At 41.5% G+C, this 24,427-nt stretch overlaps 1 protein-coding gene and 1 pseudogene across 9 annotated transcripts in view; one reads left to right on the forward strand and one right to left on the reverse strand.

The window, feature by feature from the left end:
* Nucleotides 1–22,080, reverse strand: part of ANKRD12 (ankyrin repeat domain 12) — a 108,557-nt gene extending 86,477 nt beyond the window's left edge. For 6 of the 8 annotated variants that reach the window (XM_080685947.1, XM_080685948.1, XM_080685946.1 and 3 more), the window contains exon 1: nt 21,728–22,040. The gene's annotated coding sequence lies outside the window, so the exon portion shown is untranslated. Of the gene's footprint in view, nt 1–21,727 lie in introns of all 8 variants that reach the window. The other 2 variants (XM_080685944.1, XM_080685943.1) reach the window with 1 other exon arrangement.
* LOC308256492 (small ribosomal subunit protein eS17-like) lies at nt 15,532–15,910 on the forward strand (annotated as a pseudogene). The gene has a single exon. The product of its transcript is annotated as a small ribosomal subunit protein eS17-like (transcript).
* Nucleotides 22,081–24,427: the final 2,347 nt, after the last annotated feature.

Consider the following 24,427-nt stretch of genomic DNA (forward strand, 5'->3'; position numbering starts at 1 on the left):
GTGCTAAGGATGTCCGACTGACAGCTGGGAGCAGGCCTAGGCCGTCAGTTGGACATCCCCCAAGGGCTCCTGGACTGCAAAAGGATGCAGGATGGGCTGAGGGGCCCCCCCGCCCCACGTGCACCAATTTTGTGCACCGGGCCTCTAGTCTATCTATATAAAAGGCTAAGTGTGCTTCCCTCCACCTAGGGAATGACGTCAAGTACCTGGCTTCCTCTCCCTAGCAACAACTAGCCTCCTTGAAGTTTCTTCAGCCCAGGAACATGGCTTGCTTTATACCCAGGTGCAAACACTTTACACTGTAACCAAATGTCTATAAAGCATTTTCCAAGCCTCATTTCATTTGATCCTCACAGAAGTCCTGGAGTAGGTAGGTAGGAGACTCAGTGGAATCCTATTTTCTTTTCATTAGCGGAAAATGTAGATTTAGAAAGCTTAGAAACTTGACCCAACTGAAAAGAAGAAATGGTGTACCTTGAAAATGACTTCAGGTTTTCTCACTGCACAGAATATAGTCAAACACTGCTGCAGTTAAATATTTTACTCTTTGTTCTCCCTGCGTGATCTACAATAATAATGTGCTTCGTTTTGATATTTACTGCTGTTACTGACAATTACCTTTTTTGTTTGTTTGTTTTAATATATTTTATTGATATTCTACGGAGAGGAAGGGGAGGGATAGAGAGCTAGAAACATCGATGAGAGAGAAACATCGATCAGCTGCCTCCTGCACACCTCCCACCGGGGATGTGCCCGCAACCAATGTACATGCCCCTGACCAGAATCGAACCCGGGACCCCCCAGTCCGCAGGCCGACGCTCTATCCACTGAGCCAAACCGGTTTCGGCTACTGACAATTATCTGAAAGAGAAGTTGGGTTGCTTCACTGGGCTGGAAAAAGTTCAGCTAAATCAGAAAGAGGTCTAATTAAGCAAGTTTGTTCTATATCTGTAAAAGGCTAAGTTGACTGGCATATGCACAACACATATAAACCTCTCGCTGGCACCAATCGCAGGCGTGTGTTTCCATCTGTCATTGTCCATCGTGAATTTGGTTGACACTTCTATTATAGAGAAAGGGCGAATAGCGATATTAAAATATTCCTTCTAATTAATTTCCTTTCAATGTGCACAAATTCGTGCACTGGGCTACTAGTTAGAAACAAAAGAGAGAAGACCTACATAACCAAACACAGTAATGAAAGAGAAAATATCATTACAGATCCTATAAACACATAAAGGATAACAAGAGAATATTATGAACAAGTTGATGCTAATAAACCCAACAAACTAAATAAAATGCTTTGAAAGGCACACACTATCAAATCTTACTAAACACACACACACAATCTCAATAGCTCAATATTTATTAAAGATTTTGATTTCATATTTAAAAACAAAAAACTCCAGGGCCAAATGACTTCAATGGTGAATTCTACATGTAAGGAAGAAATAATGCCAATTCTACACAAATACTTATAGAAAAGAGGCAGAAATATTTTATGAGGTCATTAATATCCTGATACCAAAACCAGAATAAGTCTTTTATTAAAAAACTACAAAGTAATCTACCTCATGATCATACAAAAAAATCCTCAACAAAATATTACCAAATAAAATGTAACTACACATAAAAAGGATAATACATCATAACAAACTGGGACTTATCACAGGAACTCAAGGTTAGCTTAATGTTTGAAAATCAATCTAAGTAATTCATCAAATTAACAGACTAAAAACAAACAAACAAAAAAACAAATGATCATCTCAAAAAGATAAAGAAAAAGCATTTGATAAGATTTAATACCTATTAATGACTAACAACTCTAAGAACATCCTATATAATAAAAGCATAATATGCAAATTGACCAAACAGTGGAACGACCAGTCGGGGGGGGGGGGGGGAGGACGGTGAGCAGGCAGCGCAAGGCCAGCCAAGGCGCATGCCAGCGGGCAGAGGGAGGGAACAATGATGGGGGGGCAGCAACCAGAGGTGGCAGAGGGGAGATGGGGAGGGCCAGCATCGTCCCCTGATCGGCCCGTCCGGTTGCCTCCCACAGAGTGAGGCCGGGTGGCAACGGCAGGGTGATGGGGGCGGCACTGTCCCCTGATCACCCATCCAGTCGCCTCCTGCAGAGGGAGGTTGGGCGGTGGCAGCAGTGAGGTGATGGGGGCGGCACCATCCCCTGATCAGCCAGCCCAGTTGCCTCCTGCAGAAGGAGGCCTGACTGCGGCTTAGCCATCAGTAGGACATTCCCTAAGAACTCCCGAACTGTGAAAGGGCGCAGGCTGGGCTGAGGGACCCCCCCCAAGTGCATGAATTTTTGTGCACCGGGCCTCTAGTCTATATATACAAGTGTAATATGCAAATCGACTGGACAGCGGAACGACCAGTTGCTATGATGCGCACTGACCACCAGGGGGCAAACGCTCAACGCAGAAGCTGCCCCCAGCCCGCAGGCCCTGATCGCCCGATGGGGAATGGGGAACCAGGGGTGAGTGGCAGCGGATTCGGGTGGCACCAGGCCAAGGCGGGTGTGAGCAAGCAGGGCCCCGATCGCCCCACTGGTCATCCCACACACAGAGGGCAACCAGCAGCAGGGGGCGGGGCCAGCTAGTGGGCAGGAATGGTCAACCTCTCGGTCCTTCCCCCCCGGCTGGCAGGCTCTGATCGCCCGATGAGGAATGGGGAACCAGGGGTGGGTGGCCGTGGACACGGGCAGCACCAGGCCAAGGCCAGTGCAAGCGAGTGAGGCCCCGATCACCCTGTCGGCCGCCCCACACAAGAGGGCGGGCAGTTGTAGCAGCGCAGGGCAGGGCCAGCTGCTGGCAGCTGGGGAAGATCGGCCCTGATTGCAGGCCAGGCCTACGGACCCTACCCGTGCACGAATTTCGTGTGCTGGGTCTCTACTTAATAATAGAACAGAACTTGAATACCTTGTTTCTCTATTGAGATCAACAATGAGGCAAGGATGTCTGCTCTCACCCCACCCCCAACTTTATTGAGGTATAATTGACAAACAAAAATTGTATATGTTGAAGGTGTACAATGTGATGATTTGATATGCATATACAATGCGAAATGATTACCACAATCAAGCTAATTAACACATCCATCGCCTCACAGAATTTTCTGTGTGTGGTGAGAACACATAAGATCTACTCTCTTAACAAATATCAAGTGTACAATACAGTATTATTAACTATAGTCACCATATTGTACATTAGGTTTCCAAAACTTACTCACCTTATAACTGAAAGTTTGTACCTTTTGACCAATATCTCTCCATTTCCCACATCCCCAGTCCCAGGCAACGACCATTCTACTCTCTGCTTTTGTGAGTTCAATGTTTTTAGATTCCACATATAACTGAAATCTATAGTATTTGTTTTTCTGTGTCTGGATTATTTAGCATAAATGTCCTCCAGGTTTATCCATGTTGTCACAAATGGCAGGATTTCCTTTTAATTTAATGGCTGAATAATAAATTGTGTATATACATACATATATATATATATATATATATATATATATACACACACACACACACACACACATATATGTGTGTATATATATATATGTGTATGTATGTGTGTGTGTGTGTGTATATATATATATATATATATATATATATATATATATACATACACATACATGCACACACTAGAGGCCTTGGTGCATGAAAATTCATGCACCAGAGGGGGGTTCCCTCAGCCCGACCTGCCCCCTCTCACAGTCTGGGAGCCCTCAGGCATGGGAGGTGACCCAGCAATCAGGGGAAGGCGATGCCGCATCACTCCTCTGCTGCTTCCACTGCCAGCAGCACAAGCCTCGGCCGGCCCTGGTTACCTGAGCCTCGGGCGGCCCTGGGCGGCTGGGCAGCTGTCATCTGAGGCTTGCCTGCGGCTCGGGCCAACAGTGGGCGGCTGGGGGGCTCAGGGACTCCGGAGGCAGGCGTGCCACGCACCTGCCACCCCAGCAGGGCTGAGGGGACTGGGTTGCCGCCATCTTGTGGCTGTGGGCGCCGCCATCTTTGCAACAGTGTGAGGGTCAATTAGCATATTCCTTCTTTATTAGATAGGACACACACACACACACACACACACACACACACACATATGTATATCTACACTAATAAAATAGAAAGATGCAAATTGACTGTACCTCCACGACACCCACCAGCCAATCAGGAATGAGTATGCAAATTAACAAAAAAGATGGAGGGTTAATTTGCATATGTGGGCGCCAAGCGGCCTGGGTCCCGGGAACATCCTCGGGACCCAGACCACTCCGAGCCTGTAGGCCCACGCGTAGGTCCTGAGCAGCTGGGGTCCCAAAACACCCCTGGCCAGGAGTGGCCTATGAGCGCCAGCGCCAAGCGGCCCAGGTCCCGGGACAAGTGTCCGGGGGCACCAACTGGGCTGGGTCCTGGGACAAGCGGCCGGGGGTGCCAAGTGCAAGTTTCCACTCTGCGGCCGCTTGCGCGTGCGCCCATGCCAAGCGGCCTGAATCCATGCCCCCCAGCCTGGCGGACACAGCAAATGTGGGGGGCATGTCCCTCGGTGAACGGGGACATGCCCCTAGCCCAGTGGACACAATGCAGGGGATCCACTGCACATGGGCTTCAGAGGAAACACCTTTTCTTTTTTTTTTTCTTTTTTTTTAAAATATATTTTATTGATATTTTACAGAGAGGAAAGGAGAGGGATAGAAAGCTAGAAACATCGATGAGAGAGAAACATCGATCAGCTGCCTCCTGCACACCTCCCACTGGGGATGTGCCCGCAACCAAGGTACATGCCCTTGACCGGAATCGAACCCGGGACCCTTCAGTCTGCAGGCCGACGCTCTATCCACTGAGCCAAACCGGTTTCGGCGTCACCTTTTCTTTTTTTAAAAAAATATATTTTATTGATTTTTTTACAGAGAAGAGGGGAGAAGGACTGTCAGAAACATTGATGAGAGAGAAACATCAATCAGCTGCCTCCTGCACACTCCCCACTGGGGATATGCCCCCAACTAAGGTACATGCCCTTAACAGGAATCAAACCTGGGACCCTTCAGTCTGCAGGCCAACGCTCTATCCACTGAGCCAAACCAGTTGAAGCGTAAACACCTTTTCTGACCACTCATTGGCTAAGCTCCCTGTATGCCACCACTTGCAGTATTCTTGGTAACTTGGGTAATAAGAACCCAAGAAGGTGATCTAGGGATTTTCCACCACACTCCTGGAGAAAAAACAAAGGTCCGCTGCTGGAGGGGCTAAGAAATGTCATATCCTGCCCTAGCCGGTTTGCTCAGTGGGTAGAGCCTTGGCCTGCCAACTGCAGGGTCCGGGTTCGATTCTAATCAAGGGCATGTACCTAGGTTACAGGCTCCTCCCTGGCCAGCGCCCAGGTCAGGGCTCATGCAGGAGGCAATCAATCAAAGTGTCTCTTTCACACTGATGTTTCTCTCTGTCTCTCCCTCTCTCTTCCACACTCTCTAAAAATCAATGGAAACATATCCTCAGGTGAGGATAAAAAAAAAAAAAAAAAAAGAATGTAATGTCATATCCTATGAAAGATACATCTTGAAAATGCCTAAAGAAAGTTGTCATTTTTTCATGGTGAAGGGACTGGAGTCTTATTTTGATGAAAACACCTTGGCGGCTGCGGTGGCTGGCAGCAGCTGCAGCAGGGGGGTGATGAGGCTGGCGCCTTCCCCTGATCAGCCTGGTTGCCTCCCACAGAGGGAGGCCAGACTGTGGCTTAGGCCCGCTCACTATAGGGAACGGGCCTAAGTTATCAGTAGGACATCCCCTGAGGGTTCCCAGTCTGTGAGAGGGGGCAGGCTGGGGATGAGGGACCCCCCGCCCCAGTGCATGAATTTTGTGCACTGGGCCCCTAGTGTGTGTGTGTGTGTGTGTGTGTGTGTGTGTGTGTGTATAACACATTTTCTTTATCTACTCATCCATCAACAGACACCTACAAGTGGGCTTGCTAGGTCATATTGAAGTTCTATTTTTAATTTTTGAGGAACCGCTACACTGTTTTCCATATTGGCTACACCAATTTACATTCCCACCAATAGTGTACATGGAACCATTTTTGCCACATCCTCACCAACACATGCTATCTTTTGTCTTTTGTATAATAGCCACCCTAACAGGTGGGAAGTGATATTTTCTTGTGGTTTTGATTTGAATTTCCCTGATAATTAGTGATGTTGAGTACCTTTCATATACTTGGCAATTTGCATATCTTCTTTGGAAAAATATCTGCTCAGGTTCTTTGCCCATTTTTAAAATCAGGTTATTTTTTGCTATTGAGTTGTATAAATTTCCTTAATTATTTTGGATGTTAACCCATTGTCAGATACTTTTCCCCTAGGTTGCCTTTTCATTTTGTGTTTCCTTTGCTGCACAGAAGATGTTAATTTGGTGCAGTCCCACTTATTTTCGCTTTTGGTATCATATCCATGAAATCACTCCCAAGACCAATGTCAATAAGCTTTTCCCCTATGTTTTCAGGTAGGAATTTTATGGTTTCAGGTTTACATTGAAGCCTTTAATCCATTTCGAGTTAATTTTTGTATAAGGGTCCAATTTCATTCTTTTGCACAAGCATATGCAGTTTTCTCAATATCATATACAGAAAAGACTATTCTTGACCCATTTTGTGTTTTTGGCATTCTTGTCTGAGGGTTGTTGACCATATATGCATGGGTTCATTTCTGAGCTCTCTATTCTGCTCTACTGATCCTTGTATCTGTTTTTATGTCGGTACCATACTGATTTGATTACCAGAGCTTTCTAATATTTTATCTGGAAGTGTAATGCCTCCAGCTTTGTTCCCTTTTTCTCAAGGTTGCTTTGGCTATTCAACGTCTTTTGTGGTTCTATGTGAATTTTAGGATTGGCTTTTCTAATTCTGTGAAAAATGCCATTATAATATTGATAAGAGATTGCGCTAAATCTGTAGATCGCTTAGGGTAGTATGGGCATTTTAATATTACTGATTATTCCCTATCTACGAACACAGAATATCTCTCCATTTATTTGTGTCTTCAACTTCTGTCATCAATGTATTATACTTTTCAGTGTAAAGATTTTTTTACTCCCTTGGTTAAATTTATTTTTTAAGTGTTTCTTTTTTATGCTATTTTAAATGAAATTTTTCTTAATTTCTTTATCAGATAGTTCATTTTTAGTGTACAGAAATACAATGGCGCCCTGGCCAAGTGGCTCAGTTGGTTGGAACGTTGTCCAAAAGGTTGCGGGTTCAATTCCCGGTCAGGGTGCATATGGGAGGGAGGCAACTGATTGATGTTTCTATCTCAGATAGATATCTCTCCTCCCCTCCGCCCCTAAAATCAATAAACATATCCTTGGGTGAGGATTTTTTAAAAAGGAAGAAATGCAACTGCTTTTTGTATGCTGAATTTGTATGTGGCAACTACTGAATTCATTTATTAGTTCTAACAGTTTTTTGTTTGTTTCTTTTTATGGTCTTCAGAATGTTTTTATATATAAGGTCATGTCATCTGCAAACAATAGAACTTCCTCTTTTCTGATTTATATGTCTCTTATTTATTTTCTAACCTAATTGCAATTTTGATATTGTGTCAAGATTACAGTGCCCTGTTTGAGGAAAGCGTACAGGAGGCGGTGTGGAGAAAGGATTTAAGACGTGAAATAACCATTCTGCCTCTAGACCAGGGGTGGGCAAACTTTTTGACTCGAGGGCCACAATGGGTTCTTAAACTGGACCAGAGGGCCGGAACAAAAGATGGATGGAGTGTTTGTGTGAACTAATATAAATTCAAAGTAAAGGAGTGGAGGGGAGAGCAAAAGAACCGGATAGAACAGCCGGATCCGGCCCGCGGGCCGTAGTTTGCCCTCGGCTGCTCTAGACTCTTGCAATCCACTGTTTCTCCCTAGACTGTGAACATGAGTTGCAGCCACCAGACAGGTTTCCTGCCTGTGAACCACCACTGATTGTCAGGAGCCAGAGATTTAACCGGTCTTGCTATTTCTCCTCGTACAGGCTGGTCAAGGACCAACTGCTGACAGCAACCAAGGACCTCAGTTCAGTCCTGAATGGGTTTTTCCAATAATTGCAACTAGATTATCAGTCTCTGGTTTCCTTGGGCAGCCCCTAAATGTGAATTCCTTACTGTATAACCTCACCCTTACAGGGGCTGCCATCCAAAACTCTGAACATAGAGCCCAGCAATATTTAATGGTCATGTATAAAGTACAATAAAATTTGAAATTCTTGCCATGAAAAAAAAAAAGATCATAGAGTGCACTTACACAAACCTAAATTGTATAGCGTACTACACATCTAGGCTATATGGTATGGCAGCCTATTGCTCCTAGGCTATGAACCTATATAGCACATTACTGTACTGAATATTGTAGGTAACTTTATTTGATAAATATAGAAAAGGTACAGTAAAAATATGGTATATATGATAAACAATGGTACACTTGTACAGGTATATGACTGGAGCCTGTAGGACTGAAAGCTGCTCTAGGTAAATTATTGGGTAATGAATGTGAAGGCTTAGTACATTGCTACATACTACTGTAGACTTTATAAACACTGTTCCACAAACCTTACCTGCTTACTTCAGAAAAGGTCAGAAACAGAACACCAAAGCTGTCAATGCTATTCCATGAAAAAGAATGTAGGCTGGACTTATTGGAAATTAGCGAGGAAAACACCCCTAAACAATCCAGAACTAAAATTCTACAAAACATTAACATGCGTGCTTGGGGGTAAGGGGTGGAGTGGAAGAGACTAGAGATGAGTGAGAAAGTGATTAAAGTACTTGTCTTCCTTGGAGGAATACACACACACACACACACACACACACACACATATGCTGGGTGTCCCAAAAAATGTATACACACTTTGAATAATTATAAAGGTGGTATTCATTAAAATACATTTCATTGTAAAAATGCTATAGAAACTAGACATTCTGTATATACATTTTTTGAGACATTCTGTATATATGCATACACACACATATATTTGAGATTAAGAAACTGATTGTGGGAAATAAGTAGAAGTATAGTAAATAAAATATAAATAGTTTTCAATAGTTTTCTGGCAGCTATTTCATACCATATGTTATTACAATAAATGAAAATGGATTAAGGTCGTTAATAAAAATGTAAGTCTGTATAAAAATAAGATTCAGCAATATACTTTGTAAAAGAGACCACAAAGAGTACTCAAAGGTTAAAAATAAAATAATTGGAAGAAATTTTATCAGGAAATATAAACCCAGGTTGGAAGATTAACTTTTTTTAAAGGCCCCATTCATGAATAATTCAGATTCTTCCCGATCTGGGCTCAGCTCCCTGCCATTCCTGGGCCTGCAGATTCCAGTACTGCCTTAAAGCTCACACACTAAGAAGTATCTGTCTATTTTCCTTTTAGGACAGGGCTTAAATATCTGTTTTCTATTATGACTTTGAATTCCTCTTTCCTATTTAGGCACCTGCAGATTCATATTTCTTGCTTTGAAGCTGAGCTGTGTATTTTTTAAATGTTTTATTTTTATCTAGCATTTTCATATATTTGAAAAAAGGAGCTCACTCAATCCGCCTTCTTGTCCTAAAATCCCCCAAACATGCACTTTAGATTAAATACAACTGAAAACAAAGTCCAAGTTATTTAATTTCTTCATCTATCATGAAATGATAAAGCTCAATTGTTAAGGCTATGAGAACTAAAATGATGTCTTAGCACAGTATTTGGTGTACATAAAAATATTCAAATGCTGCCCTATAAATTTATCAATTTTACATTCTACTTAAAGAAAGTAAAGGCAGAACCATAAGGATGGAATGGAAATTCCTAACATTTTTGCTATTCCAGCTTTCACTGAGCTGAAGTTGCTGTGGGGGTAAAAAATGCTTCCTCCAAAATTATTGAGAATAAAGGCAACTGGTAAAGGATCAAATCACAGCAACAGAATTCAATGATCCTTAATAGTCATTCAGTTAGGAAAGTGACCATTGCTTTCTCTGTGATTTGAGCAGGGAACTTGAAGTCCACTATTCTATTCTGAGATCTACCACTGGCTTTTTAGTTGGCTTTCATCAATACTCAATATTCCTGTTTCTTCTTTTTTTAAATATGTTTTTTATCACTGATAGTATTATAGATCCTGTTTCTTCTTAAAAGTAAAGTTAGGTTAGATGACGCTGAAGATCTTCTATCCTTCCAAAATTCTAATTCCAGAGTAAGAGGTTTAGAAAAATTTCACTCCAAATTCTATATTTCTATGAATGCAAAAATGATAGCTTAAATTATTAAATAATTATTATCTCCCCCAGACAGAAAAGAATAAACGTTTAGAATAAAGAATAAACCAAAATAAAAACTAAGTATTTCCTATTAAACAAATACCAAAGAGCTTAATTCCGTCATCATACTTTAAAAAGTGGTTTTAAAAAAATAATGGAAAAGGCCTCAAAATAAATGGTGTGCTTCTGGAATATTACTAGATTCCCCTATCTCTCCCGCCCCCCCGCTCCCCTCCCCATTACAGTAACTACTTAAACCAGTGGTCGGCAAACTCATTAGTCAACAGAGCCAAATATCAACAGTACAATGATTGAAATTTCTTTTGAGAGCCAAATTTTTTAAACTTGAACTTCTTCTAATGCCACCTCTTCAAAATAGACTCGCCCAGGCTGTGGTATTTTGTGGAAGAGCCAGACTCAAGGGGCCAAAGAGCCACATGTGGCTCGCGAGCCGCAGTTTGCTGACCACGGACTTAAACCATGCAAGGGAGAATTTAGACCTTGAAGAGGAAGAGTGCTTTCTTTATCACATCTTCCCAGGTTGATTTTCACCACAATGTTTTCTGGCAGCTATTCCATACCATTTTCCCATAAGAATATGATGGTTGTAATTTCAGACCAAGAAATTAGTATAATAAAATCACAAATTTAACCAACAGCATGCCAAAGATAGACAAAACATCCACATCCTTTAAAATAAACTGTTCTCAACAATTTCCTTAAAAGTCCTTAACAAATGTTTATTTTATACAGTTCTATATTAGCTTTTATAATGAACGTGTATGGTATAATCTTCAAATAAAAATTAAAAATATATACATAATAGGTTGACTTACACTTAATTTCCTCTGGATGACTACAATTCTCTGGGTAGAACACAAGGGGAAAGAATAATAAGATGGCAAGTGAGAGACTTTAACCCAGCCACCAGAATACAAAGGACGCAAATATTTAGGATAGAAGCTCAATCCAGTCAAGATAGGCTGCACTTTGGGTTGGTGCTGCTGAATATTATATCTTTTAGGAATCTGAGCATGGCAGATAATTCAAGACTTACTATACAAAGTAAATACATTATAAATGGTCAACTTGGTTTGGCTAAATGAGTGTATCACCTTCAAAATTCAACAAAGGTAAACCTATGATATAGAAGGGTAATATTTAGATAGCCCAAATGCTTGAAATATAAACAACCAATACCAACTAACCTTAGCCAAATCTAAGGCAAAATATATTAGGAGGAATTGAGCAATATAAAAATGTACTAGAACACCTGGGTTCTTCTAACTTTTTCTAGTAAATGCTTTAGGTTTCAGTTTCTATTTTTAAAAATGAGGTCCATTCCAGACCTAAAATTCTACAATTCGTTATCGCCTCCTCTTTTTCTTAAATATAGGTATATTATGAAATAAGAAAAAAAAGAATTAGTGTTAAAATTATTCAATTATGGTTATTTCCTTTAGCTAGCATACCCATTTCTTCATGTAATTATTCAATCATTTAACATATACTAAACAACTATATGCCAAGCAATAGAACTAAAGATGAATAAGTCACAATTCTAGCCTAAAGGAAATTTACAGTTTTTAAGGAACAAAAGGTAAGTTAATTACCACATGAAATAATAAATGCTGCAGAAATGATAGTACTAGCACAAACGGATCACCCAACTTGGGTGCTGTATATAGGGTATAGATGGGGAATTTAGAGAAGAGGTAGAGTCTTAATGATGACTATGAGGAGATAGACACAGATGGAACAGACATAGACGGGGCTGTAGAGGAAAGAGAAGCACAGGTATGAACACACACAACCCACAAGAAAGCAGGCCAGGGATAGTGAAAACTGAAAAACAGTGCAGTAGAAAATGAGGCTAAAAAAAGCAGCAAAGGGTCACATCATGAAGCATCTTGTATTGTTTCAACATTATGACAAAAAGCAAATTAAGTCTGATTGTGACTCAGTGACTGAGCGTCAACCCATGAACCAAGAGGTTGCCAGTTCAATTCCAGGTCAGGACACACGCCAGGGTTGTGGGCTTGATCCCCAGTAGTAGGTGTGCAGAAGGCAGCCAGTCGATGATGTTTCTCTCTTTCTCTATCCCTCTCCCTTCCTTTCTCTCTAAAATATAAACATTTTTTAAAAAAGCAGCAAATTAAGACTTTCAAAAAAGTAGTAACAATTTTAGTAGAAATATGCTCTTGCTGAAACTTTGAAAGAGGAATTAGATGAGAGGAGACCACTTAAAGTACAATGACTAAATTGTGTGTTAGAAAGAAACAGTAAATAAGCAAGTAGGCTAGAATAACACCCACATTTCTGACTCCAGCAACAAGAAGTGAAAATGCTTAGAAAATAATTTAAAAGAATTGGCATTTATTTGTTATATTTAATTTATAATAAATAGTAATTTATCTTCTAATAGTAATAACTAAACAATACCTCATAAAAGATTTTTTAAATTCTTACCCAAGGAGTGAGGATATTTTTTCCATTTATTTTCAGAGAGAGTGAAAGGGAGAGTGGGAAGAGAAAGACCAACGTGAGACAGACACATCGATTGGTTGCCTCCCGCTGGCGCCCTAACGAGGGCCGGTAATTGAACCTGCAACCGAGGTATGTGCCCTTGACTGGGAATCGAGCCTGTGACCCTTCAGTCCGATGAACAACTGAGTAAAATTGGCCAGGGCTCAAATTTTTTTAAAATAAAATTCTCGCCCTGGCTGGGTGGGCTTGGTTGGTTGGAGAGTCATACCGTGCACCAAAAAGGTTGTGAGGTGGATTCCCAGTCAGGGCACATACCTAGGTTGCAGATTCCATCACTGGTTGGGGCATGTACAGGAGGCAACCAATCGATGTGTCTCTCCATTTGTTTCTCTCTCTCTCCCCCCTCCACTCTCTCTAAAAGTCAATGGGAAAAATATCCTCAGGTGAGGACTAAAAAGTAACAAATAAATAAATTAATAAATTAATTCTCACTACTTCATTAGATAATGGTAACAAAAAAGATTAGTGGGGAAAATATTTTTTATACTGTCAAACACTGGACCATAAAGGACCACATTCTAACAATACATTTAGAGTTTTAAAAAGAAAGTAATACAGGCAGTTGTGTTTATAATTATCTATTTGTCCTGGGTATTTAATATCTATTTCTGTATCGATATTTACTTCCAGAATTAAGGTGAATATATAAAATACTCATTTCCAATTGGGAAAGTTGACATAAATGTTGTCTAAAGTTCTAAAAAAGTTGCTGAGTTTACTGACCTCCTTCTAGCTCTATTGGGTTCTACACTGTGCAACTTCGACAGACCAGTAGAGGGCTGCAACAACTCAGAGAAATGGTTAGGCAGTTTTACTTGTATCTCTGGCATTTAGAGCTGAAAAAAATCTAAGAGACATTACATTTCCACTTTGCTGTCAACAGATTCTAAAAGGGGACTGGAATAATCTCCCAAATCCTGAAAATTAGAAACACCAGTAATTCAGCACTTTGCCACCAGCTCCTTTCTCCTTTCAAAATGGTAAAGTGTTTGGAGGCCAAATAAAATCTCACTAACAGAGTAATTAGGAGAAAAGGTCGGTCAAAATGAGTTAGCAATTCTCTACTTCCTTTCAGACCCACTGTTCCACACGCTGCTACTACCAGACTAATAATCCTAAAATAATTATTTCATTAGGTTACTTTCACATCTACTTTATCAATTCTGTTCTGCACTATGCAGCATTGAAGTCTAACTTTCCTTTGCCTAGATTTTAAGGCAGATTTCTACTTCATGTATACAACTTATTTTCAACTCCCCTAGTCAGATCACTCTTACTGTTATATAAAATATAAAACAGAGTTAAAATGAAAAGGTCATTGAGGTGAAATTTGAAGAAAGAAAAATATACACAGTTCTACAGAGAAAGGGAAAAGTCACTGTTGGAAAAAAGTTAATGCAAAGAGAGGGAGATAGAAATTCCCCTGAGGGAGTTAGGAACTGGACCAAAGGTATATAGAGGCCTTCAGCTGAATTTATAATGTTTAATTCTTAACTGGTGATAGGCACCCAGGTGCTTATTTTGCTATTTTCTGTGCCTTTTAAATTATCTGAAATATTTCAAAATAAAGTTTTTGATATTGTAAGTTTGCCCCCTCTCCTGCCCTCAAAAGACAAAGGAGCTGATCTTTGCAACATATACCTCAGGTGCCATTCTAAGTACTACTCAAAATTTAATCCCAAATAATGCCCTAACTCACTTTTACTGTTTTTGTTTAAAAAAAAAAAAAATGATCGGCACATACTTTAGGCTTAAATGAAAGGACTTTTAATTGCTTACATAACTGGGTGTGTGCTCAACCACTGAGCCATACTGGCCAAGCATTATCACTGCTTTTGAAATGTAAGTCTGTGATCCTGAAAATCAGCTTTATTGATGCCCAAACTCTTTTTGCAGTTATAGGTAGCTGAAATCAGTCCCCTATGACAGAGCAATGCTAATATCAGTATTTATTAATTTATTTTTAATCTACATACCATACTATTCCCGCCCAAACCCAACAATAGTGTAAGTTATAAACAATACTGCTTAAATTATAGACAAAATTAAAGCTTCCATATGACTTCACACCAGGATTGAATTGTTTAAGCCCTGACCTGCTATTTCACTTTTTCTGTATCCTGCTCACTTTCCAACATAAACCTATCAACTATAGTACACACACGAATTCAGGATAACTGCATATTTGAAGGAATTTAAAAGAACACATGCTCTAAACTGGCTGAGGGTAGCAGTGTGTATTATCGGTAGCTCTTCTGGCCAGACCAGTTTAGAATTATAAACTGTTTCCCTGCCAAAGTATGCCGAGAAGAATAAAGAAAATATGGTAATGAGGGACCAGTGCAGAGTAAATTCACTGTATTCTAATAGCGGTTAAGAAAGTAATAAGAAAAAGGTGGTACTGTGAAAACTCCAACCCTACTGGGAAAGAATATGTGCATTATTTGGTTTTACTTTTAAAATAAAACATGTCCTAATATATATTCACACAAATGTTATGAATTGGGGGAAAAAATAAGACAAGCCCCACTGATGGTACCAATATTAAAAAGCTTTATCTATTAAAGGAAATATACCGTAAAAATAATGCCTAAAACATAAGTTTAGGACTATTTAAGAATGTTATAGTTCTTCATCAAAAAACTGAACTTAAGTTCTTTCACTAGGGACTCGCCAATATGGGCTGCATTCGTACCAACACCGTGAAGAAGGTGCCCGGGTCATCACCGAAAACTACTACATGTGCCTGGGCAAAGGCTTCCACACCAACAAGCGCATGTTCGAGGAGATCACCATTATCCCCAGCAAGAAGCTCCAAAACAAGATCTCAGGCTATGGGAGCCTGTGAGAGGCATCTCCATCAAGCTGCAGGAGGAGGAGAGGGAGAGGAGAGACAACTATGTGCCTGAGGTCTCAGCTTTGGATCAAGAGATCATTGAATTTGATCCTGACACTAAGGAAATGCTGAAGCTCTTGGACTTTGGCAGTCTGTCCAACCTGCAGGTCACTCAGCCTACAGTTAAGATGAATTTCAAAACACCACGTGGAACCATTTGAATCTTTTGCTATGCTGTAATATTATCAATAAACCATGGACAACCAAAAAAAAAATTCAACTTAAATTTCAAGTTAGTGATTCTTAATCTTTTATGGACAGACCTGTTTCAGAGCCTGAAAGCCATTAGGTCCTTTCTCCTGAACACATATTTAGTAAAGAATTTGCAATATAACTTTACAATGTTTATAGAACTTCTCCCTAATTATGGATCCTTGTTTTAAATAATTATCTTTTTCTGCTAAATTTTAAATTGTTTGTATGGAACCTAATACCTAAAGCCTAAAAACCTTTTCAATAATCGCCTTGCCTTCTAACTGAATTCCATACTTCTGGAATTATTTTCTTTTAAAAAATGGTATTACATCATTCCCCATTTTGGAAATTCATTTCTATTAAGCCCCTTATTCTAGTAATCATTGCCTTTTTCATCTGCTACCCATCTTTTCTCCCTTACTCCCAGTTCATCCTCTTAACGCCAGTCAGACCATTCTCCTGACATTCTTAGTCAATCAATAAATATACGCTGACCTTTTACAGTGTGATGGACTTGGAGGTGCAACCGTGGCTCAGTGGTTGGGCATCGACCTATGAACTAGGAAGTCACGGTTGGATTCCTGGTCAGGGCACATGCCCGAGATCCCAAGTGTGAAGCTTGCAGGAGGCAGCCGATCAATGATTCTCTCTCATTATTCATGTTTCTACCTCCTTCTCCCTCTCCATTCCTCTCTAAAATCAATAAAAATAAAACATTTTAAAGTCAGAATGTCAACAAAACTCCTATGTATGAGGAAGAACAATCTGAAATCTGAAACGCTATAGAACTTTCACCACTCTTTCAAACAATAAGGTAGTTTAAAAATAAGGTATTTATCACTAATATTTGTGATATTTTCCCCAATTATGGCCCCAATACAATTTAGGAGTTTAGTGAGTTATCTTTTTCTTTAGTCACTCTGATTAAAATGTTTCTTTAGGACAATGATATCAATATCAAGGTGATGTTTATTAGAATAGCCTCTTGAAATGTTAACTGTAGTTCTTCTGTAGCTATTGAGAATAATTTGCTTCTGCCAACTCACATAAAAAGAACCAACAACTGCCCTAGCCAGTTTGGCTCAGTTGATAGAATATCAGCATGAGGACTGAAGGGTCCCGGGTTCGATTCCGGTCAAGGGCACACGCCTGGGTTGTGGGCTCAATCTCCAGTGGGGGGTAGTATGCCAGAGGCAGCCGGTCAATGATTCTCTCTCATCATGATGTTTCTATCGCTCTCTCCCTCTCTTTTCCTCTCTGAAATCAATAAAAATATATAGTTAAAAAAACAACCAACAACTATATCAGAATCTCAAAGACTTGCTGTCCAATCTTCCATGATTCTAATAAGGTATTTATTTTTCTTTTCTATTTTATTTTTTGACCCAAAAGTAGAAGGTAGAATAGCTGATCCCTAAACATATTTCATTAAGTCCGAAATTTAAGAAAATGCCTCTTTCTCAAAATCAGCTAAGACTCTTAGTGGCAGAACACAGAGAAGTGATTAAGAATGGGGACAACAGAAATGTCACTTTTTTAGGCCTGTGAATATCTACACCTCACATAAATGTTCAAAGCCTCATTTTCCTCAGCTATATGTTAGAATAATAGTATCTGTTTTACAAGGTTGTTATAAAAATTGTCTGAATGCTTCACTTAAAACTTTGAACACAGATATTCTAAACTAGAGGCCCGGTGCATGGATTCATGCACTGGTGTGGTCCCTCAGCCCTGGCCTGCGCTCTCTTGCAATCCGGGACACCTGGGAGGATGTCGGACTGCTGGTTTCAGCCCGATCCCTACAGGCCAGGCTGAGGGACCCCACCAGTGCACAAATCCATGCACTGGGCCTCTAGTATGCATATAAGATCTTTGGTTAATCTCTTCCTGCCCTCCCCCCTTTCCTCTGAGATTAATCAGTCTGTTCCATGTTTCCATGCCTGTGCGTTGAGCATCTGCCCCCTGGTGGTCAGTGTGCATCATAGCTACCAGTCGAACGGTTGCTTAAGCTTTTATATATATAGATGCTCAACAACTGTTTATTGTAAACTTTAGCTTCAAATTTACAAATAATCTGTGCAATACTAAAATATGCTATATTTGTTTCTAATATTATCAATTTAAAGCACTAGAAAAAAAGGTCTTTAAACAAAACAGCATAAGCCAGTAAACAAAACCTCTGTCTTAACATTTCTATGTATTTTAGTCCTACAAGATAACCTTAACATGAACTATTCAAAGCTAAGTTTACAAAGGAAAATTATCTCCTGTTATTGCTATATCTGGAAACTAGTAACAGACAGCATTGCAACTAAGATACTTTCACTATTACTTTTTTAAAAAACCACTGTTAAACTGATTATGCATGCATGAGTGTATAGGAGAATGTTTTCAAATGCTATATGAATTTTATATTCTCTCCAGAGGAAGTCAACTACAATTTTTAAAATGTTCCATAAGTGGCTTTACTAAGATTAGAATTAAGTGGGGATCAGAAAACGTATCTGCAGGGAGTTATAATCTATAAAACAGCAGGTGCTGAAAACAAAGCTAAGGCTAAGCAAAAACCAAGGGATCTTGACACCTTCTCAGATAGTAAGATCTGTATTTGTTTTAAAAATAGTATCACCAATTCTTATGTATATAAAAAGTTTATAATATACAATGAGCTTTCCATATGTAATCACATTTGTTCCTTCCAGCAGCTCTGTAAATTATGTAGAAAAATTCCTTTTTATAGATTAAGAAGGCAAGGTTCTGAAAGTTAATGTGATTTGTCAAAAACCACAGTTAGGAAGTGACAAATCAAGAATTTAAACTCAGGCCTGCTCACTTATATATTTCAACTAGAGGCCCGGTGCATGAGTTCATGCACAGGTGGGGTCCCTCAGCCTGGCCTGTGAGGACAGGGCTGAAACCAGCTCTCCGACATCCCCTGAGGGGTCCCGGATTGCAAGAGGGCGGTTCTCAGGTGACGCACCCTGGAATCTGTCTCCCTCCTCTCTGGTTCTGGGTGCGTCACCTGAGAACCGCAGCTGCCAAGTGACTGCAGGTCGGCAGCTCCTGCGTTGGGTGTCTGCCCCCTGGTGATCTACCGATTGCTTAGGCTTTTATATATATAGATATAAGATGTTCTTTCCACTACTCCATAAAGCTACTTCTTAAAGAAAGAGGCAAATTAGCATCTTCACAGAAAGAAACCTCTAGCCCCAAACCAGACTGTTTTAACTAGTTGACTGACGTTAAGACATTTCACCTTTCTAGGCCTTTATTTTCTTATCTGTAAAATAAGGAAAACAGATTAGAAAATTTGAGGTCTCTTCCAGTTTTAAGGATAAATCTCCAAGATTTACTCTTTACAGAGTAAGGTATTTTACAAATACATGTTGATATTAGTTTTAACAAGTTCCAAGTCAGAAAGTAGTGTCACTAGCTCTTAGGCAACCTATTACAATAACTGTATAAATTCTTCATGCCTATCTGATAGATGTTGCTTCAGTATCACCAAGTGTATATAAAGAAAACAGTCTAGCCCTAGCTGGCTTGGCTCAATGGGTAGAGCATCTGCCTGAGGACCAAAGGGTCCCAGGTTCGATTCTGATCAAAGGCATGTACCTTGGTTGTAGGCTCTTCCCCAGGGCTCCTGCAGGAGGCAATCAGTAGATGTGTTTCTCTCACATCAATGTTTCTCTGTCTTTCCCTCTCTCTTCCACTCTCTCTAAAAAAATCAATGGAAAAAATACCCTGGAGTGAGGATTAACAAAAAAAAAAAAGAAAAAAAGAAAACAGTCATCTCACTAATCATTCTCTTTTTAGACTGAAATGATGTTCTTAAAACATAAGAACAATTTAAAGAAAATGTAACTGCTTGTCAACTAAGAAATTTAAATTTATTATTATTTAGAAAAGCCTCTTTTCTAATGTTTTCCAAATATCCCTACTGACTGCCATTTCTCCAATCTACCTCAGAAGAATGTCACATTTTCAACCAATTCTATAGAAAAAAAGTAACATTTAAAAAAAGTAACATAAAAGGAAGGGAGGGGAGGGGAGGAGAGAGAGCCCTTCTTTCTTGATATTAAAGAACGAAAAGCAGAGATCGAACAACACATAACCACCTAAGTTTTTTCCTTATCTGAATATTTTTGTTCTCTCTACTCTCCTCAATTATTCTTCATGGAGTACACACTACAGATTCCCACTTTCCCAGCTCCACTTGCTCATAAGCCATTCTAGCAACAACCATGGAAACTATAGAAATTAAGATACTAAGGGCATCCTGGTTTTTTGTTTGTTTTACTTTTCCTTCCATGAAAACCACTTAACTTGGGTTTTACTTCATTTTAACACTGTGCCTGTTCCTAAAAAGAACACAGAATCTGACTAGTTAAGCTTAACCTTAGTCAAACCATATGCCGATCTTTAGATATTTAGTCAGTGCTTGTGTCAAATAAAAAAGATCTTTAAGCAGTAAAACACCTCTACTTTTGCCTATAATCTCCTGGGGAAACATTTCAAATCATTAAATGTTTTTGTGTTTAGCCCAAATTAAAGACTTTTCCTAACATGATTAGTTAATATAGCGACCTGATCTTATACAGTCCGACACTATCTCATTTGTTTTGAAGCCACTTGGCACCAATAGAACATATGTTCTGCCAGTTCTGAGCTAATCTCCAGGAAAGCCTTTGTATGATTGAAGAAACTGAAACAGATCAGTGCCCAAGATTTTTAACAGCCTACTTTAACATATGTTTTTAATAGTCCATTAAAAATAGCTACTTTATTAGTCTTTCTTTATTAATTTACATAAACCGTTTTTAAAATAAAAAAGGAAACATGATTGAAAACACCGATTCATTTCAACTTCAGGATTAGAGAGAGTAATTCCAAAACGTTCCAGACCACTGGATCTGCAACCCATTTCACCCGCGTTCGCCTTTTGGCCGCGGGTGTGCAGTGGAAATGACAACCTCGATGTCTACACTGCTTAAAACGTTTCCTACGATTTCAACTGGTGCAACAGTGTTAACTTCCCATCCTAATCTGTTTCTGTTATTATTAAAACAGCTGTCAGCTGGGCTTCGGTAACCTCTTTGTACAACCGTTTATTCAACGCTTTGAGATCTTCCAGGATACGTCACACCATATTACACCTCAAAATAAGATCTAAGAACCTGACTCGCTCTAAAGGTCTAAGAACATCATTCGAAGGGACCCTCACGAAACGATGAAGAGAACCGACTGCCCGATGCGGCAAGGATTACACTGGCATTTCAGATAGGACTGCAGCGCGGCCGCTCTCCCTCCCCTGAGACTATTAAAGTGGCAATTCTCTCACCACCGGCACCTCCGAAGCTGCCCCCGGAGGGGCCGCGGCGGTCTCCAGCGGGCAGCGGGAGGGCCCCGGGCTGGGCGCGCCTCCGCCCCGCCCCGCAGGTCCGGCCGCGGCAAGCCGGCGGCGCCCTCTCGGTCGCGCGCACTCGCACGCACACGCTCCTCCCGACCCCGCCATGTTCCTAGTGGCGGCAGCGGCAGCCCAGCCCCGGGAACGGGGAGTGGTGGTGGGGGGCACCCCGCCCAGGCCCCCGCCCCGAGTGGCGCCCCTCGCCCGGCCGGCAGCTGCCAGCTGCGCCGCGGCTCCCCAACACGGCTGGAGGGGCGGCGGCGGGCGGGGCGGCCCCGCGCCCGGCCACTAACGGCCTGTCACCGCCAGCCCGGCGGCTCCCCGGGCCAGCCTGACGGCGCGGAAAGCAACGAGGTGGGCATGGCACGTCCCCTACCTTGCTCTGGGGAGGAGGACGGGAGCAGTGCAGAACTGACGGGTCTCCTCCTGGGCGCCGGGGACGGGGTCGAAACCGCGCCCCTCCTTCCTCCTCGCCTGTCGCCACGCCCCCCCCTCACACTCACGGACCCCAGGCACAGTCGACACAGGCGGCTTTAGCTCCTGAGCGAGTGCCTAGGTGTTGCCGTCGCTGTCGTTGTGTTCGTCGCCGCTGCAACCGCCACTAACGCCGCCAGCGCCGGGCTTAAAAACATCTCCGGTCTCGGTCTGTCTCTCACCACAGCCTCCTCGCTCTCAGGGCAGCGCCGCCCGGCGATTGGCTGCGGCGCGGGCACGTGACTCCGCGGGCACGGGACAGGCGGCGTGACCGCCCCGCCCTTTCCGCCGGCCCCTCCCCGCGGCCCGCCTCTCTTTCAGCTCAGTGTCAGCGGCGGGGCGAGGCAGTGGGAGCGTACCAAGTGGGGGGTGGAGGTGGGGAGGTGCGGTCCGGAACTCCTCACGGCGCACTCGTCCGCCTCCCCACCCCACCCGGCTGTCACTGCTTCCCTAAGCCGTCACTGGGAGGAGGAATCAAAGGGTGAGCAGAAGAGGCGCAGGCGCCGCTGACGCTGACGCTGCTGGGCCAGCGGGATCTGCAGTAGCTTTTTGTGGCGACAAGGGCAATGGATAGGACTGCCAATTTCAGGAAATGGCGACGACGGCGATGAAAAATAGACTCTAGATAGGGTATTCACGTTATTTTTGCATGTGGACAAGTTTGTGAGCTTGGTCGGGGAAAATGATGCTGCGATCTCGCCTAGAGGCAAAGGAGGGGTATATACCGCTATGTTGTAGGCTGCTGCCCGCAGGCTCCCGAGCATCGGGGGAGGTAGACCGCCCTTGCGCGCGCAGCACGGCGTCTGCACGGCAACACCTGTGCTGGACCCTGCGGGACCCCGACCGCTGCCTGGGAGTCCCACGGAACCGGAGCCGGAGCCGGAGCTGGAGCCGCTGCGTGCGGACTTTCACCTGCGCCAGGTGGGTCCGCAATGCCGCCCCGAAAGAACATGAACGTGCACCTGAGACAGCACAGTCTCAATACGCTCTCCCATTCACACCTTCCAATGACCTTCGTAAAGAAATTTAAGTGCATTTTTCTACTTCGAGTTTGGTATTTAAAAGGGAACTTCTAAGGTACTGGAGAAGAGTGAGAAAAATTTACCCTCTCCCAGCAGCGGGTAGACTTCCTTCTGGACGCTTTTTATTTATATTGAGCTTAATCTGCAACAAATTGTACATGCTTTTATTTAACCACCAAAGGGGTTACATAATCGGAAGGAAACCATTTTATTCTGACTTCCTTCTGGGCGCTTTATTTACATCAAAGTTAACTCGTTCTAGCCGGTTTGTCTCAGTGGATAGAGCGTGAGTGAGCCTGCGGAAAGGTCCTGGGTTGATTCCGGTCAAGGACAGTAAAAAAAAAAAAAAAAAAAAGTTAACTCTCGAAATTGTGTACATGCCTTATTTAACCACCAAAGGGATTATAAATGGAGTGAAACCACTTCTTTCATCACTAATATTGGCCTCTAAGCTACAGCAACCACCTGTGACTTAATGAGTGCAGTTACAACTTTGTCACCAATCACAGATGATGTGCCATTTCAGACCTGACAGAGAAAGCTAAATCCCAACAAATTACTATATAAAGCATAAACGTGCATTAAAGATCAGTATTTTTTTTCTTTCCTAGGTTCCTGATTTCCCTACTGTAAAACATAGGGTCAACAGTAATATTAAGAGAGCACCTTGTGGCTAGAGATGGAAGATTATTAAATTTAATTTGGATATTTTTGGCATGAAATACAAAGAAAAAAGAAACCCATTAAACATTTAATTAAGTAATATCGCTTAAGTCATTGAATTGGTTCTCATTTAAGTCACGGTCATAGAAGTCAAGTAGTATTGATTGCAATGGGAATAGCTATTTCTGTAACACTAAGTACCTCACTTAAAAATTGAAAGATAACTAATCTTGAATTTGCTGAAGTACATTAACCATAATTTATGGCAGCAGCCATATAAACAACCTTATCAAAATCAGTGAATACAGGAAGACTCATAGGCAATCATGATCCAAGGTACTGTATTGACTATGCTCAATAGGACACTATCTGTAAAAGTTATTTGTAGAAATCAAGTTGCAAAAATATTTTTTATATATATTTTATTGATTTTTTACAGAGAGGAAGGAAGAGGGATAGATAGTCAGAAACATCGATCAGCTGCCTCCTGCACACCTCCTACTGGGGATGTGCCCGCAACCAAGTTACATGCCCTTGACCGGAATCGAACCCGGGACCTTTCAGTCCGCAGGCTGACGCTCTATCCACTGAGCCAAACCGGTTTTGGCAAGTTGCAAAAATATTTTAATGAAGCTCATTAAGATTATACATGGCAAATTGTAAATCTGTTATTTGAAAGGTCCTAATGAAACTCATGAAGGCAAGAGGACCTTATTTTCCTTTTTGATGTGAAACTAGATATATAAATCAAGGAAGTTGATTAATAAGCTGCTAATAAGGCTTTTAATTGTATAGCTTGGTTTTTCGTTGGTTCAAGTCCTAGAATCCATCTTCAGCAAGTCAGTAAAATATGTTTTCTTTACAGTACCAGGAGATGAAGGACGACCTCAAGCATTAAACATCACTCTTAGTCAAAG

Source organism: Plecotus auritus (assembly GCF_963455305.1).
Source record: "Plecotus auritus genome assembly, chromosome: 8".
In the NCBI taxonomy this organism is placed as follows: domain Eukaryota; kingdom Metazoa; phylum Chordata; class Mammalia; order Chiroptera; family Vespertilionidae; genus Plecotus; species Plecotus auritus.